Here is a 17,378-nt window from a genome sequence, read left to right on the forward strand (position 1 = left end):
TGGAATGTAGCCCTTGCTGCTCTGCCACTGAGACTTATTTTTAAAATGGACAGTTTCTTTCTCATCCTCTCTCCCTGTTCCTCCCTAATCTCTCCCACTCCCTAAATCTCAGGGGAAACAGGATTATCTTTCTTCCTCATTTTAGGCAGAGTTATCTGTCCTTGAGTACACACCCACCATAGGAAGAAAGTAATCCAGACTTTGGGGATGGTACCAGAAGATCTCAAAAATGACTACCTCCCAAATTAACAAGTGAATTACAATTCCAGCCAGAGAACATGTGGAATGTAGCCTCTGAATCACCTCTTTAAAAGACCCCTGTTCCTGCTGATGGGCAGATTCACAGCCTCTGGAACAGGAGTCCCCTGTGTTTCTCCTTTGCTAGCAAAGCAATAAACCTTCTTTTTCCTTTTTCTTAAAAAAAAAAAAAAAAAAAAAAGCTAAATATAAAAGTGCACAGAACTACGTAAAAGCACACTGAAAATAAACCTCACAAGGAAACATTTAAAGAGGTGACAGGAGGCTACATGTGGCCTTTAAATTGTTCTGTATTGTCAACATTTATATAATGAGAATATAACTCAAGATGATATATATAATTACTTAAAAATAAAATGAAGGTGAAAAAAGGCAGTGAGACTCTATCCTTATATACTTTTTAATTTTTAATGCTGGGGATGGAAGCCAGGGCCTTGCATATGCTAAGCGGGTACTCTACCACTGAGCTACCCCCACCCCCAGCCCACCATATATTTTTGTACTTGTTTTCTGGAAGTTATGACTTTCATAGTATCATGGTACCTAACATAGATTCCTACATAGAATTACTAACTCCAAAAACCACAACCATCCGGTTAAGCTTCTTCTCAATATTGCCATGGTGACATTTATTTGTAAATACTTCCTCACTGCCTGCCCAATTTGTAGGCCAATTTTTACTCTGATGGGCAACGTTTTACTTTCTGAGGCAGCCAATTCTATATTTAAATGTTTTAGTAACATCAATTATCTCCAACTAATCAGCCAGCCTGAGGCCCAAATGAGCAGCTCAGCAATCTGATTGTAGCAGGAAGGCTATGTGAGATCTGGCAGGTCCCTTTCTCCCAAGACACTTAGACCTATACCAGCTCAGGGTTCTGCCCAGGAATGACTTTGGCCTGGCTAGTGTGCTTGTTTGTTTTCCTCCCAACAGGAGGGGCCTGTTTTTCATTTGTTTTCATGTGTGCATGTGTGGAGGAGAGCCAAGCTCTCCAGCCTAGCGCACATGAAGTGGTCCCCTTGATGCATAGTAGTTCCTCGCTTCATCTAAGTCTTCTGGTCTTTCCAAGTTAAGGGCACAGTATAAATCTAGATACAATTAACATTCAAGGGGCTGGGGATATAGCTTAGTTGGCAAAGTGCTTGCCTTGCAACAAGCACAAGGTCCTGGGTTCAATTCCCAACCCCACACACAAAAAAAAAAGAATACAAGGAATATCCCAAAGACTTGCAGACCCGATGTGGTGTCCGCATCTTTCCAAGGAGGACAGCCCTCCTATGAGAACTATCTCCAGCTTCTCAGGGCAGAAAATGCATTCAGCAGTTCCTATTCAGACTGGAGCATTTCACTGCTTTTCTCTATCATTGTTTGTAGCACACAAAATCATGGGGAGTGAAGGTGGGTTCTGCTACTGGCACGTTTTAGACAGGCTTTCTCCTTTACACATTCATGATGGTGGAGTTCAGGGGGCAGGCTGGTGTGACACGTACAACCTATAGCCGTTGTTTAATCCATATTTATGACCTGAAAAAGGATGCCTAAATAGCTATCAGATCACTTTTAAGGCAGGATGCATACCTGAAGTTAGAAGGAGCTTATTCTGTTGATTGAAACAGTCCTTCAGTGGCTAGCATGAAAGCTTGCCAGCCTCACTCTGCAGTGAGGCAGGCTCAGCTGGTATGAGGTGGGCACAGGACAAGCTGGGTACACAAAGGTGCCAGAAGCTGAGTGTTTCTTCATATCTAGAACAACTCCTCCACGGTGTCCTGAATTGAGGAAGACCAGAGTGACTATCTGCACCTACAGAAGCAGTGCTGACAAGCTGGATGCCATTTCATAGAAGGCTTCCCCGTTTTCAGTTTAAACCTGTCAGGGCATGTCAAGGCGGTGCTCAGACTTCTTCAGTGGACGTTCATTACCGACAAATTGCAGGTGATCTGACTGCACATTAGAATCATCTACAGGCATTTTAAAGAAAAATACATGCTCAGGTCTTCTTCCTGAGGATTACAGTTCAACAGTCCTGAGATCTAGGTATAAACATTTCAAAAAGTTTTCCAGATGACTAAAAGGTATGATTACCAGGCACGGTGGCACATGGCTCCCAGCTACTCAGGAGGCTGAGGCAGGATGATTGTTTTGAGGGTAGCCTGAGTGAGGTAGCAAGACCCTGTCTCAAAATTAAAAGCTAAAAGGGTGTAGTTCAGTGGTAGAGTGCCCCAAGGTTCAATTCCCAGGAGAAAGAGGAGGAAGAAGAAGAGGAGGAGGAAGAGAAGGAGGAGGAGAAGGGGGAGGGAGGAGGAGAAGATGATTAGAGATTACTAAATAACATGACTACCAATTTATAAGAAGTTTCAGGTCCTCTGGGCTAAACACAAGCCTTAATTCCCATATCTGTAAATCTCACCTTTCGCCTTCCAGTTATACCAATTCACCTGAAGTTTCCCACAGCCTGTGTCAGGATCTTTGAAACAGCCATTGACACTTGTATTATAGAGGCCACCATGCAAGTTGCAGCTCAGAGGAGAGAGAGGCCTCCTACCCCTCCCTTCCTAGCATTCCCAGGCAGGAGCCCACCAGGCGGCCCTTACACAGACTTAATTCTAGCAATTCTATTTATTATAATAAAGATACTTGCTTGCATGTCAGTCTTTTCACTGAATTGTAAGCTCTTAGAGGACAGACACTGTTCCTTTTCATTTCTATATTCTGCTGCCTAGCAAAATACCTGTCACATGATATAATAGGTACTCAATAAATTTTTGTTGGATGAATAAATGCAACATGTGAAGACAGTGTAGCCAACATGGCAAGGAAGAAGACTGCCAGCATTATTTTGTTTTAGTTGAGGGGAAAAAAAAAAAAAAAAAAACTTGAAGGGAAATATTCACTAATTTTTATTCAATTAGATTTCCGGTGCTGAACCTTGGCTTCCAAGAGTGATTCAATCACCCTCAGGCACATGACAAGAGACAGCTCTTAGGGAAGTGCCGCCTCAGTGAGGGGCAGTGCTGCTTCCACCTCCTGTCTGGAACTCACAGGTCTTCATTTCCAGTCCTTGTTGTCTCTGAGAGAAAACTGAAGACAGAAGTCGGCAGGGGAATTGGCAAAACGTAGATATATTTTATGTGCAGTTTAGAGTTTTCTGAATAACGTTTTTCTAAGCTACAGGCTTACAGGATTTAAAATATGACTCAGAATACGGACTGTGATGCCAACGTTCTTATTTTTAGACTTTTTAGCAGAAAATATGGCAATAAATTCAACCTCCTCAGTCTACAAATCCTCTAAACCTCCTCCCTAGATCAGAAAAGCATTTGGCATTTCTGGGGTAATTTATTTGCATATATAGTTATGCGAGTAAAATTTTGGTAACTGAAGAAGAATTAATAACTGAAGCTCTAAATGATTCTCATGATGGCTGCTTAAGTTGGCAAAATATATTTAGGCACAGAAGTTACTTGCTCATGGAAATGTGTATGGGCGGACTGTTCAGTTTTTTTCACAGTGGTAGGCTTGCTTGTAGTTATATCTGTGTGCTCAGACAAGTGGCAAGGGACAGCAACAGAAGGACCACAGATCTGAGAGGGAAAGCGGGACCAGAGACAATTCAATGGCCTGGTAAAAATAGTTTGCTTTATACCAACTATGATTTTGATCCAACACCTTAGTTTATCACTATCCTCTTTTTAAAAGATCATCTTTACTGAGGCATAATTTATAAAACAAAATATTTACATATTTATACAATAAATTGCACTTTTAAGTGAACAGTTGGATGAGTTTGGAACAAATGTATATTCCTATGTTATTACCACCTCAGTCAACAAATGGAAAATGTTACCTCATTTAAAAACTCTTTCATGCTCTTCTGTGGTCAGCTCTGACCCTCTCCCCTCTGATTTCTATCACTACTGATTAGTTTTTACCTGTTCTAAGACTTCATATAAATAGAATAATGCAACTACACTCTGCTGGGATCTTACTTCATTCTCTCAATGTTTATAAGTTTCTCCACTTTCTTCCTTATTGTGGTGGTCCTTTCCTTTTCCTTGCTAACTAGTATTCCTCTGTGTGTGTGTGTGTGTATACACAACTTGCCTGCTCCCCAGTAGATGAGCAGATGAGTTGTTTCCAATTTTAACTTGTTATCATAAAGCTGTTATGAACATTTGTATATATGTCTTTCTCTAGGGTAAAACTGTAGGAGCAGAACTTGGGTCTTTGGTATGTTTAACTTTATAAATTGCCAAAGTGTTCTTCAAATCGTCTGTTCCTTTTATACTTCCATCAGCCATGCCTGACAGCTCCAACTGCTCCACCTCCAAGCCAATACTTGGTATTTCAGTTTTTTTAAATTTTAGTCATGCTGGTGGGTATGCAGGTACTCCTCACTGTAGTTTAATTTATAAGGTATAAAATCTGTTTTATTCAATCTTTTTCTATAGAGCAGAGGCTATCAGGTAAAGAAGGATCACTGGTGAGCATATGTAATATTGAATTTTATCACCAACTTTGTCACTAATAGTTCCATAATGCCACAAAGACCATCCCATCTCATTTTCCCCTATAGATAAGACATAAATTCTTGTTCTAAATAAAAATGAGCACAAACCAGTTTTGTCAAAAACATCATAGTGCTTTCATAGCTAAACATTACTTTTGTATAATGTCCCACAGTTCTCAAAGAGCATTTGTGTATGTCCTATTTAATGCCAAAGGAATAATTATCTTCAAACAACAGAGAGAGAGGGAGAGAGGGGGAGAGAGAGAGGGGGAGGGAGAGGGGGAGAGGGGGAGAGAGGGAGAGAGGGAGAGAGGGAGAGAGGGAGAGAGGGAGAGAGGGAGAGAGGGAGAGAGGGAGAGAGGAAGAGAGAGAGAGAATAATAACCCATTAAGAAAGGAGATTTTATTCAATGTACATTCAAGGTAAGGTTCCCTCTGACTGATGCTGATTTGTCAATCACTGAACCTTACTGCATCCCCTTTTAGTCATCATCTGAGCTTAATTTAAAATTGCATCTTTTAAAAAAGCATTTCTGACTCAAAATGCAAAAATAATCAACTTTGGTCATTTATGTTTTGTTTCCTTACTAAGCTTTAAATTTTATGGAATGACTCAATTAACAAATTGTTTCATATATTTTTGCCTTATGTTTATGCAATATTTCTTTATTAATGTTAAGCCCTATGTCTAGCAATGTGAGGAAAGTAAGGAAATCCCAAAAGTTCATCCTTGTCTCTTTGGGTCTCCATAAAGCAAGGGACAGGGAAAGGTGAAGGCAAGTCAATGCTAAAGAAGGAAAATGTCCTATTTCCTTATGAAGGAAACTAAGGAGTTAGAAGAAAGGGTAGTGATCCAAGGTGAGGGGAAATGCAGGGTAAGACACTGAAGGGAATTAACATTTTCAGTTCCAAAGAAACATGTACCCAAAGGGGGGAAAAATTGCAAACAAAACATCTGGTGCTTGTGGGGAGATAGGGGGAAAAATCCAACCCATTTTATCTTCAATTCCTGTCTAAACAAACAAATTACATATTGCCTATCCAAGATTCAGATTACACTTAACAAAGGTTTCCCATATCTTGTTCTAAAGATATCTCACAACATGCCAGCAGAAACAGAATCACTCTCTTAGTGCTGACAGTAAAAAAGACAAGGGCTTCAGTGGGAGGTCTATTTCAATATGAATGGGGGAAGCTGAATTGATGCTAAAAAAAGATCACACATTAAAAAAAAAAATGTATGCAGTACACTTCCAAGAGCCTTTTACCTGGGGAGTGGGGGGATGGAAAATAGTCTACCTGCCAGCAACTCAGTAGTCATTAACCTTTCCTGGGTCACTAACCAGTCTTTACAGAACAATGCTCCTCTAGCTTTGCACAACCCCAAGGGGTCCAGCTCCCTGAAGGCCTGGTGTGAACCCTTTAAGGGCTGAGGGACCTGGGTTCAGATGAAGGACCCCTGATTGAATGAATTCACTAATGAGAGTTCTATTGACAGTAATTCAAATACGACCAATATCCAAAACGAAGAGAGCAAACCTCTCCCCAGTCCAAATGCCAAGTTCAAACATGGTAGAATGTGAAGATGACTATTTTTTTTTTGAAGTATTTTTTTTATTTTTTTTAATTTAATTTTATTTTTTTAAATTATTTTATTGTAAACAAATGGGATACATGTTGTTTCTCTGTTTGTACATGGCGTAAAGGCATACCATTTGTGTAATCATAAATTTACATAGAGTAATGCTGTTTGATTCATTTAGTTATTTTTTCCCTTCCCCCCCACCCCTCCCACCCCTCGAAGATGACTATTTTTAATTCCAAAAATTATTTAACATTTTCACAGGAAGTACATGTTCAAAGGTAGAAAACGAGCTGTGGGAAGGCAGGATGCCCCCAGACATCCCGTTCCCAACCATCGCCTCCTTCACATCAGGGTAAGCTGACAAGTTTGAACAGTCACTGAATGCGTGGTGCGAGCCTCTTCCATTTCTAGAATAGGTCTTTTCTAAAAGGAGGAGTTCCTTGTAGGGCACAGAGGGAGGACAGTGACTGACTAGAAAAAAAGAAAAAAAAAATGTACATGAACAGACTGAAAAATGTGATTTAATTTGGAATAATTCAGAACTGTTGGTGAAAAAAGACAATTTGGGAATCCTGACTTGAAAGGCAGATACCTGTCTGGGTAGGCAGAACAATGGCTTCCACTTAATCCCCAGAACCGCTGAATGTCACCTTATATTGCAAAAGTAACTTTGCAGATATGATTAGGTTAAAGCCTGGCAATGGGAAGAGTATCCTGGACTATCCAGGTGGCTCAATCTAATCGCAGGGGTCCAGGAAGCAGGAGGAAGCAGAGTGGCAGCAGACAACTGATGACAAAAGCAGAGGAGACAAAAGATCTGAATGGGCCATCAGCCAAGGAATGCCAGCAGCCTCTGAGAGACAGAGACAGTACGTGTGGATTCTCACAGGTGTGGATTCTCACAGGAACCCTGAAGGAATGGAGTTTGCTGACACTTTGTTCTAGGCTTCCACCTCCAGAACTTTAAGCCACTAGGTTAATTTGTTACAGGAGCAAGAGAAAACTAACACCCTCTTCCTTTTTTTTTTTTTTTTTTTTTTTTTTTTAATGGGTAATAAAATGAAGTATGAAACAGCATATAGAAAAAGCATGCTCTGGGGCTGGAGTTGTGACTCAGTGGTAGAGCACTTGCCTGGCATGTGTGAGGCCCAGGGTTCAATACTCAGCACCACATATAAATCAAATAAAAGATCCACTGACTAAAAAAAATATTTAAAAAAAAAAAGAAAAAGTATTTTCTGACGAACTACTTCCATCATAGACGCTGAGAACAGTTCAAATGTGGTTCTGCACTGGCAACATATGGTGAACCTATGTGCCTTAAAGGAAAAACTCCAGGAGTCAGGAAATCTGGTTCTTGTCCTAGCTTCACATATAATGATGTGTCATTGGGTCTCAGTGATTAATCAGTAAAATGAAACATTTAGACCAGATGCATTATAATTTCTCCTTAATAAAGGCCAGAGGACTTTCTCTATAGATTGGTTCTAATGCCTGGTAGGTTTTCCCAATCAACCCATCCTTGCATGTCTTGTCTTAAAGTCCTTATACTACTATGTGAGGTTAGGAACATTCTTCTCAGTTTAAAGTGTTGGAAATTGAAGCTTAATCTCTGGAACTTAAATGCAGGACCCCTTCTTGTCACAGTCCTGTACTGCCTTTCCTGGCCAAGGTTCACACTGTAGGCCCACGGAGCTGAGGTAGGTCTGAATTCAAGAGTGAGAAGACACCACCAACACAACCAGGATCATGACCATGCTGGAGAAAATGAAAGAATAGAGAGGGTGCTACATTTGCAGGTAAATGGATGGAGTTGGAGGATATCATGCTAAGTGAAATAAGCCAATCCCAAAAAACCAAAGGCTGAATGTCTTCTCTAATAGGTGGATATGAATACATAATGGGGGGGGGGGTCGTTAGTGAAGAATGGAGGAATGTTGGATTGTGTAGAGGGCAATGAGGGGAGGGGTAGGGTGGGGGGAAGGAAAGATGGTGGAATGAGACAGACATCATTACCCTATGTACATGTAAGATTACAAGAATGGTGTGACTCTACGTCGCGTACATCCAGAGAAATGAAAAGTTGTACCCCATTTGTGTACAAGGAATCAAAATGCATTCTGCTGTCATGTGTAACTAAATAGAACAATAAAAAAAATTTTTAAAAGAGGGTGCTACAGTCTGTACGTTTATGGTCCCCCAAATCCATATGCTGAAACCAACTTGACAGCAATGGGAGATAGGCTTTACGAGGTGATTTGGTCATGAAGACAAAGTCCTCATGAATGGGATCAGTGCCCTTAGAAAAGAAGCCCTCCACAGGGGCCTTGTCCCTTCTGCCCTGTGAGGACACAGCCAAAAACACCTATGAACCAGGAAACAAGTCCAGGCTCCAAACCTGCAGCTTTGGTCTTGGACTCCAGCCTTCAGAACAGTGAGAGGTAAGTGTCTGATATTTATAAGCTGTTCAGTTTGTGGTATTTTGTTATGGCAGACCCAAACTGACAGCATACTGCTTAACATGCAAGCATTTTAGATGCCAGTCAAGATGGCTTTCCTGAGATCACTTTTTAAAACAAACAAAATTCAAGACAGGAAGTGGTCCCAGTAGACCAGCATTCCACCTTACTGTTCGGTAGGATGAGGGGTTAGTAACCAGTGAACCGTCTTTGCTTTCAGATTCAAATTCCACATGGACCTGAGGCTGCTGCTGCAACTCCAGTCTTCACGGTTCACAGGAGGAGAATGGAAAGGCTGCTGCCCGAAATAGTTTAATAAGGCCAGCAATGATTCACAGAGTAATAACAGGCCAAGCCAACAGACGCCTGCAAACGGGGGCCCAGCTGAGAGGGGGTTTCACTGCTCAAGGTTAAGATGAAGACTAAAGAGGACAGGGGCATTCAATTACACATGTTCAAGCAGGGAAAGATCACTGGTATCACCTGTAAGCTCCCCAAGGAAGTCAAGTATCAGGCATTCCAGCTTGACAATTTATTACACTGTCCTAGTACCAAAAAGAGGAAGAGACCTACAAAGGTAAAAAGCAACCATGCAAACCCGCTTTAGAACACATTCTCTTGATGGGTTCAGATTTGGCTTCAAGTTTACCAAATAAGTTCATGTGCAGTATCTTAAGTGTATGAACAGTTAAGCAGCAGCAGAATATGAAAACAACATAAACACACAGAAAACATTAAGGTACTGAGAGGCACAGACTAGTCTAATACCGATTCACCCCACAGTACATATACTTAGATCATTAATCATATTTCTGATTTTGCATCTATTTCCAAAGAAAACTAGTCATTGAGCCAAACTTGAAGTCAATTATATAAAAGAGACAGAAGACTGACTTCTCCATAGTTTACTGATCTTACATTCCAATCAAGGCAAATATTTGCCTATGCTCCCAGTTCTGAGCAGAAGAGGATGTTTAAATAATTAGTTATGAGAAAAGTAAAATGATGGGCAATTCACGAAGTTCATTTTCTGTCAATTTTTGGAATCTTAGTCAAATATACAGTGAAACATACCTATATAATATAATCATAAGTATCACGTGGCATAAATAGAAAGGGTAAAACAATAAATATTGATATTTGTTGGTATCACCTCAGTTTGTTCTATAAATAGTCACATGAATAAAATGAGAAGAGCAATGTTTGAAAGAAGGAAGGGACAGAATATGACAGACTTATGGGAGAAAGTAATTAGACTCAATGCATAACAGGTCTAAAACAAGAATCTAAGAATAAGTTAATTTTCTCAGCTGGAGTCAAGAGTTAAAGCTTGAAAGCACTGGAAAATGTGGTCATATTTTATTTGAAAAGTTAAATCTTAACACTTCAATACAGGCCTCATTTGAAAAACACCAGTTATCAATCAACTCAACACCTTTTATTCAAAAATCACACAGATAAACACAGCATGCTCTACACTCATCTTATTGACAAGCGTTTAAGTCTTCTTTGCTAGATGACTGAGAAGCAAGGAGCCTTTCATTATAATCCTATCATGTATCTGAATTGTAAGCTTTGATGACAAATAATCAAGTTCCTTGGATCAGAGACATAATCCAAGTAAAAGAAAGTAAGTGAACTGAGTTCTTGTTAACGAAACAAGACAAAACACCTTCATCAATTGCTGGAGAATAAGGTACCTGCTGTGCTCAAATGGAAAACGAACCTCACATAATGCATGACTTACCAAAAATAGTCCTATTTCTTGGTCTCAGCCTATGTCCAGGCTGGTCCTTTCAAAATCATCAGCAGTCAGGATGGACAACACCAAGAAAACATCATACTGCTCCAATGGCTTTATCATCTAAAGAAGGACTGTAAAGCCAAGGTCACCATGTACCTGAGCTGTGAATGAATCTTTCCTAGGCACATTTCACCCTTGAGAGACAGTGTAATGGCCTGGGTTAGAATTAGGCTGACTTTTGCTTATACATTCTTTTCCTTGGCTCAGAGTTCCACGTGCTTGGACTTTTGGCAAGAGGCAGATGGATAAGTCAGACGTGACAATTTTGCCAAAATCCTTTTTCTCTTGGGGAATTTTAATGCTCCTACTGGGCAGGTTTGCCTCATTTTATGTAACACATGATCTTAAAAGTGGTAAGTGGCCATCAAAAATGAATCACAGGAGCATTACGGTGACTTTTTTCTTTTTAAGACCCCTTTTGAAAAATATGTACAAGGTAGTTTATTACTAAGATGTCTGTACTAGTAAAAAAAAAAAAAAGAAAGAAAGAAAGAAAATATCTAAATGAATATAAAATTGGTTAACTAATTCATGGTGCATTTATTCAATAACCTATGAGATATCCATTAAAATAATAAAACAGGCATGAGTTTTTTTAACCTTAAAAGTAATTATTGACTTATAAGAAGTTGTGAAAATAGTGCGGAGTATACTCTTTACCCATCACCCACAAAGGTAGCACCTTACATGTAACCACAGACAGAAGCAGGAAATTAACATTGGGCACAATACAATTAGACTGGACTATGGAGTTTGCTAAGATTACCATAAGCTACAGAGGTTACTCAGAAACTCACTAGCTTTTGTATGCACTCATTTTACGTGTACGTGTACATATATGTGTACTGGGTATAGTTCATAAAATTGTATAGTATGTATAAACTGGCAAAATTTCTAGCACAACCCAGATTCAGAACTGTTCCATCACCATGAAGGAACTACAGAAAGCCTTTTAGTTCTAGAAATGTTCTATATTTTGATCTGGGAGGTGCATGTTATATACTTAAGATTTATAAAATTCAGATTATAAATTTTGACTGAATTTTTTCTTTGTTTGTTTTGGTACCAGAGATTGAATTCAGGGGCACTTAACTACTGAGCCACATCCCCAGTCCTATTTTGTATTTTATTTAGAGACAGGGTCTCACTGAGTTGCTTAGTTCCTCACTTTTGCTGAAGCTGGCTTTGAACTCACCTTGAGCTCACGATCCTCTTGTCTCAGCCTCCTAAGCCCCTGGGATTACAGGCGTGTGCCACTGTGCCTGGCAAATTCTGACTGAATTTTAAAAGAATGATGATGAAGTCTAATTGGTTGATGTAATTCACTAGCTTAAAAAACAAGTTACGGGGCTGGAGTTGTGGCTCAGTGGTAGAGTGCTTGCTGAGCACGTGTGAAGCACTGGGTTAGATTCTCAGCACTGCATACAAATAAAATAAAGATCGACTGACAACTAAAATGATATTTTTTTAAAAAGTTACAAAACAGCAGCTCCGAAAGGATTCCTTTTTCATGTTTCTCTATGAGCCCGGGGGGAAAAAACACCAACATTTGATTTTCCCCCAAAACACCAACATTTGATTTTCTTCTATAAATTCTATTTTATGTTTTCTGATATTTACTTTTCAAGGTATAAGAATTATTCTCATAGAGCACAGGGAAAGACCAAAATAAGAAGTCTGTAGAGGCTCCAAGAATGAATCTTTTTGTCACCACTTAATTCTCAGATTTTTCCTGGTTGAAAGCTAACTTGAATATCTCCAGCAAAAGCCTCTCTCTCTCTCAAAATACAACCTCTACCAACTTTATAATGAAGGGACATTAGCCACTGGTTCTAACTAAAAATCAACTTGTAAAGTTCTTCCCTGTGAAGTCCAGCATGTTTGAATATGTAAGAAATTTTCAAAGGAAGTTCAGACAGTGAATACAGACTGTAATTTAAGGTTATCTTTCCCTCTTATAATCTACAAAAAAATATATATCCACTAATGCTTCCATCATGTCCCCAAATTATGTGCTAAAATCAGGGAAAGTTGCTGCAGGACCTCAAGATGCACGAAACAAAGATCCTGCTCTTTACAAGGTCAAACCTGTAGTACAATGAGCCAAGTCCTCAAATACTGCCGGTGAGAATTAAGTTTTGGGAATATATGAAAAAGTCACCAATTCTGCCTAGAATGGGAAAGTGGATTCTAGAGGAAGGAAGACATTGGCTCTGGGCTTCGAAAGTTTATATTTGGGCTTCTTCCAGGTACAAAAGAGCAAGTGTGAGGGAGTGTCATTTCAGTTACAGACACTGCCTGCAGGCACAGGGCTTGCTACAGATCAGGTATGAACAGGTTCAGGAAAATGTGAAGGAGAGGATTCTGGAAATTGTGGGGAATACCATGAAAGTTTGCCTGCATTACACTATGTGCAATAGGAAACACAAGGTTTTTAAAGAAGTAGCTTGCTAGCAGTGTCAAAAGTGAGTTGAAATGGAAAGAATGGAACAGGAGGATCAATTATTGAGCTTTTAACAGTATACCAAGTGAAAGATAAAGAGGCCCTGAAAGGAGCAGCATGAGCAGTTGTACTAGAAGAGGATTTCAATGAACCCATTTTTATTTGAATTTTTTAACTGTATAAATGGTATATCATCCAAAACTTCGCCTTTGTGTTCAACATTATTCTTGAGATTTTCCCATAATGACATATATAGTTCTAGTTCTTTCATTTTAGCTGCTTTATAGAATTCAGTTAACAGAATACACCACAATTTTTCTTTCATCTTGTTTATGGACATTTAGGTTCCACCTTTGTTCTAAAAACAATACATCAGTGAACAAAGCACACATACCTCTCAATACAGGTCTATGACACTTTTGCACACCTGAAAATAGAACTGTAGGCTTATGGTACAATAAGTTATGAAACATCTCAAACCAAGCTACTTGGTTAATTGCCAAATTATTCTCTAAACTAGTTGTTCCAGGTGAGATTCCCATTAGTAAAACATGAGTTTCCATTTTCCATGTTGTTGCCCCTATTTAGAATAATCAAACTATTTAATCTGAACAAATCTAAAAGTTTAGAATGGATATTCTTGTTCTTGTTTTATGTTTCCAAGATCAAGAGATATTTAAAAGGTATAATCCACGAATTAGGATGTGGACAATGAGGGAGAGAGGAAAACCGTGGAACTATGTCCTGCTTGGGTAAAAAGAATAGAAATGTTTAGATGTTAGGAAATACATTTAACTGCAATTAATAGACATTCTTCCCCCCTGCAAATTGTTGGCAAAGAGACCAGGGCTCACTTGCTGCTATGATCTGAATGTTTGTGTCCCCCGCCCCAAATTCATATGTTGAAATCGAATTACCAATTTGATGGCATCAGAAGGTGGGGCTTTGGGAGGTAATTAGGTCATAAGAGCTCCCCTCATGAATGGGGGGGCCCAGTATGCTGTCTTGCCCTTCTGCCATGTGAAGACACATAGAAGATTCCATCTGTGAAGCAGAGAGCCTTCACCAGACACCAAATCTGTCACATCTTAATCATGAATTTCTCACCTTCTAGAAGCAAGAGTGATAAACTTTTCTAATTATAAATTACACAGCTCAGGGTGTTTTAACATTGCAGCCTGAACTAAGATATTTACATGTAAAAATCCAGAGGTAAACATTCCAAAATCGATAAGGTAGCTTCATGGTCACAAATGACCCAGCATCCTTCTACCCCAATTTCTACCTTCAAGATTACCACAAAGGTTTGGGGATGCAGCTCAGTGATGGAGCACTTACCTAACATGCATGATATTTTGGTTTTGATCCCCAGTACTAGATTAGATAAATAGATAGATAGATCGATAGATAGATAATCACCACAGAACACAAGACAGTTTTTGAAACTCTGGTCATCAAATTTTAAGACCAGAAGAAGAAGAAGAAGAAGAAGAAGAAGAAGAAGAAGAAGAAGAAGAAAATCAATTGGCAAGAGGGCATACACCTCAGCTGAAGAGTTTTCTCTTTATCAGTCTACCTGGAAGTCCCATACAATACTCCTAAGTCACACACACAGGCCAGACCATGGTTACATGGCCACAGCCAGCTGCAAGGGAAACTGGATAATAAGGTTAAATTAAGCAAGACTCAGAACACAAAGACAAATAAGAAAACAAATGGAACTCAAGAGGTAGAGGTCAATGAGAAATACAGATTTAAGAATCCTCAGCATAGAAATATCAGAAGAAATCAAAGAAATTAAGATACCCCAAGGCCACCACTGAACAAGAAGAGATGATTAGGTCGGTATACCAGGAAAGCTGAGATTTAAGAAGAAGAAAGAGAAAAAGTCAGTGAAGGAAAGAAGACATGGAGAATACTCAGAGAAGGAAGAAAATCATCGCCCAAACTCAAGGGAGCAAAGTCTTCAGAAGGGAGAAATGGTTGTGGGAGCTTCTGGTAATGGTCCAATAACCATTTTCTCTGTGCTTCTTGGTTTCTAAAACTCTAATTTTGTTTAGCTATTGGGAAACTACATACTTGAGGAATTACATTTGTTTGTTTGTTTGTTTAGGCTGTAAATTTTAACAACTCTAACTCTATAGGGAAGCTCATTCCCTTACCATTGATTACCTTGGGCAAATGCATATGATGTAGTCCTGGCCAGTGGGGTCCTGGGGAATGTTTGCGGGGGGGGGGGGGGGGGGGGGGGCATTAAACGCAGAAAATGGCAGGGAGGAAGGACCTGGGTCCTTAATAGCAGTATCAAGTCACCAAATTAAGCCACTTGGGAATTGCCCCATTTCTATACTTCTTTTATGTAGCATCTTTAATTTGGGTCTTCTGCTGTTTGCATCCAAAAATCATCCTAGGAGTCAACAATATCAAAAGTTATAAACAGGCCAGGGTGTCATCAGGAGGCTTTGGGAGACAGCTAGGACAGAATGGAATGGCCCAATCTAATCACTGAGAAGGGGAGAGAAATCAATAATTCTATGGATAAAAATAAAATTTGGCATATTTCTTCCAAGTCACCTCTGTATCTAGATGAAATGAAGACAAATGCAAAGGCTGAAAATGAAACTGTAGAAGGAAGTTTGTCTTGTGGCAGTACTGGGGACTGAACCCAGGGGCACTCTACCACTGAGCTGTATCTCCTGTCATTTTTATTTTTCATTTTGAGACAGGGTCTTGCTATGTTGCTGAGGCTGGTCTCAAACTCGTGATCTACTGTCTGTGAGAGAAATAATAATTTTAAGGCAATAATAACAGTATAAAATAGCTGGTACAGAAATGGCAAAGGGTATAAGCTTTGGATCTGCAAAAAGATTTCTAAGTAATATCTGTTAATATTAAATCATAAATCTGTAAGGGAGTCAATAATCAGTTGAAGCATAAGTACAAAGACAAAAGTAGACTGTTGGGTTGAACCTGAGTTGGAGAGAGAGCCAAGTACAGAATATCGGGGGTGAGAAAAATTACTGGTACCAGTGACAGTCTGTCAAAATGGTTAACTATACAGAGGTCAGAAACTTCAGAGAAGTATAAACTACACAGATGAGGAAAGAGGAAATACATTCATAATGGGTCTGATGAACAGGTTCAGAAAGCAGACAGGCGGTAGGAAATACACGACTACTATAGGAAGGGAATTTCAAGATCACCATCGCAGAAGTGACAGTACTAAGGTGTGGCCATGGAGGGGTTGTGGAGGTGGTGTGGGAGGTCACAGAAACCAAGCAGAGGGGGAAGAGTGAATGGGGATGTCAGTCAGTGGAGTCCCCGGTGGGCACAGCAGAGAAAAAGAGCAGACTAAGAAGAGATCAAAGGCAAGCAGGAGACAGCAGTGAACTGGATGCTGACACCCCACACACCGTTCTTAATATTTCTAATTCTAAGAAGAATTCTATTCGTCTTGGCAATAGTTTCAAGGTAGACAACAACCTACAATATGTACATAAAATGTTTCCCTGTGCCCTGGGAAAATCAGAAAACCCAGGCTATTGTTGGACAACTCTTCCTAATTGGGTCTTCCTTCTTACCAATTGAGAAGTGCCCTTGAGGAATAAGACGAGAAGTGCAGAAGCAATCAAACGCATCTCAGATGATTCTTAAAGTCTCTGCTTCCAGCATTTCCTTTCTATTCCCACTGTTACCTGATAGATTCAGGAGGTAAGGATTATTCTAGCTTGGAAGGCTGGGCTCCTGCCCAGCTTGCCAAACCCGGGCTGTCCCCACTCAAAAGCATCCCACACACAGTAACCAAACTAGCCCTCCTGCAGCCCTGATCACACCCCGCCTCCTGCAGAGACCTGCAATAACTCCTCCTTTTCCAGAGCTTTCAAGCTCAGTTTTTACAGCACCTCAGTTCATGAGATGGGCCATGGTGGTCACCCACAAAAAACAAGTAATGGCAATCTATTCTCAAACACAAAAAGAGATATAATAAATATTTTTCTCCACTTTAACTTTTTCTTCTTCAAATTTTCCTAACTTTGGCACCTATTTCTCCTTGTCTATAACAGCACCTAGTAGAAGAGATAGCTAGTTCATCTAGTATAAAACAATGCACTTAGTTATTTGAAGGATAGGTCATTGTATGGAATTCTACATACCAAACTTGTAAATCGGTAATGCACAAAGTAATGTCTTGGGTCGAGGGTGTAGCTCAGAAGTACTGGAGGTGTAGCCTAGCATGTGCAAGATTCTGGGTTTGATCCCCAGCACACACAAAAAAAAAACAAAAAAAACAAAAAACAAAGTCTATGAAGTAGTAGCAGTCA

At 39.7% G+C, this 17,378-nt stretch overlaps 1 protein-coding gene across 2 annotated transcripts in view; it reads right to left on the reverse strand.

Annotated features, from left to right (window-relative positions):
* Positions 1-17,378, reverse strand: part of Osbpl3 (oxysterol binding protein like 3) — a 177,513-nt gene that overhangs the window by 121,989 nt on the left and 38,146 nt on the right. The window lies entirely within an intron of this gene.

Source organism: Sciurus carolinensis, chromosome 8 (assembly GCF_902686445.1).
Source record: "Sciurus carolinensis chromosome 8, mSciCar1.2, whole genome shotgun sequence".
NCBI lineage: Eukaryota > Metazoa > Chordata > Mammalia > Rodentia > Sciuridae > Sciurus > Sciurus carolinensis.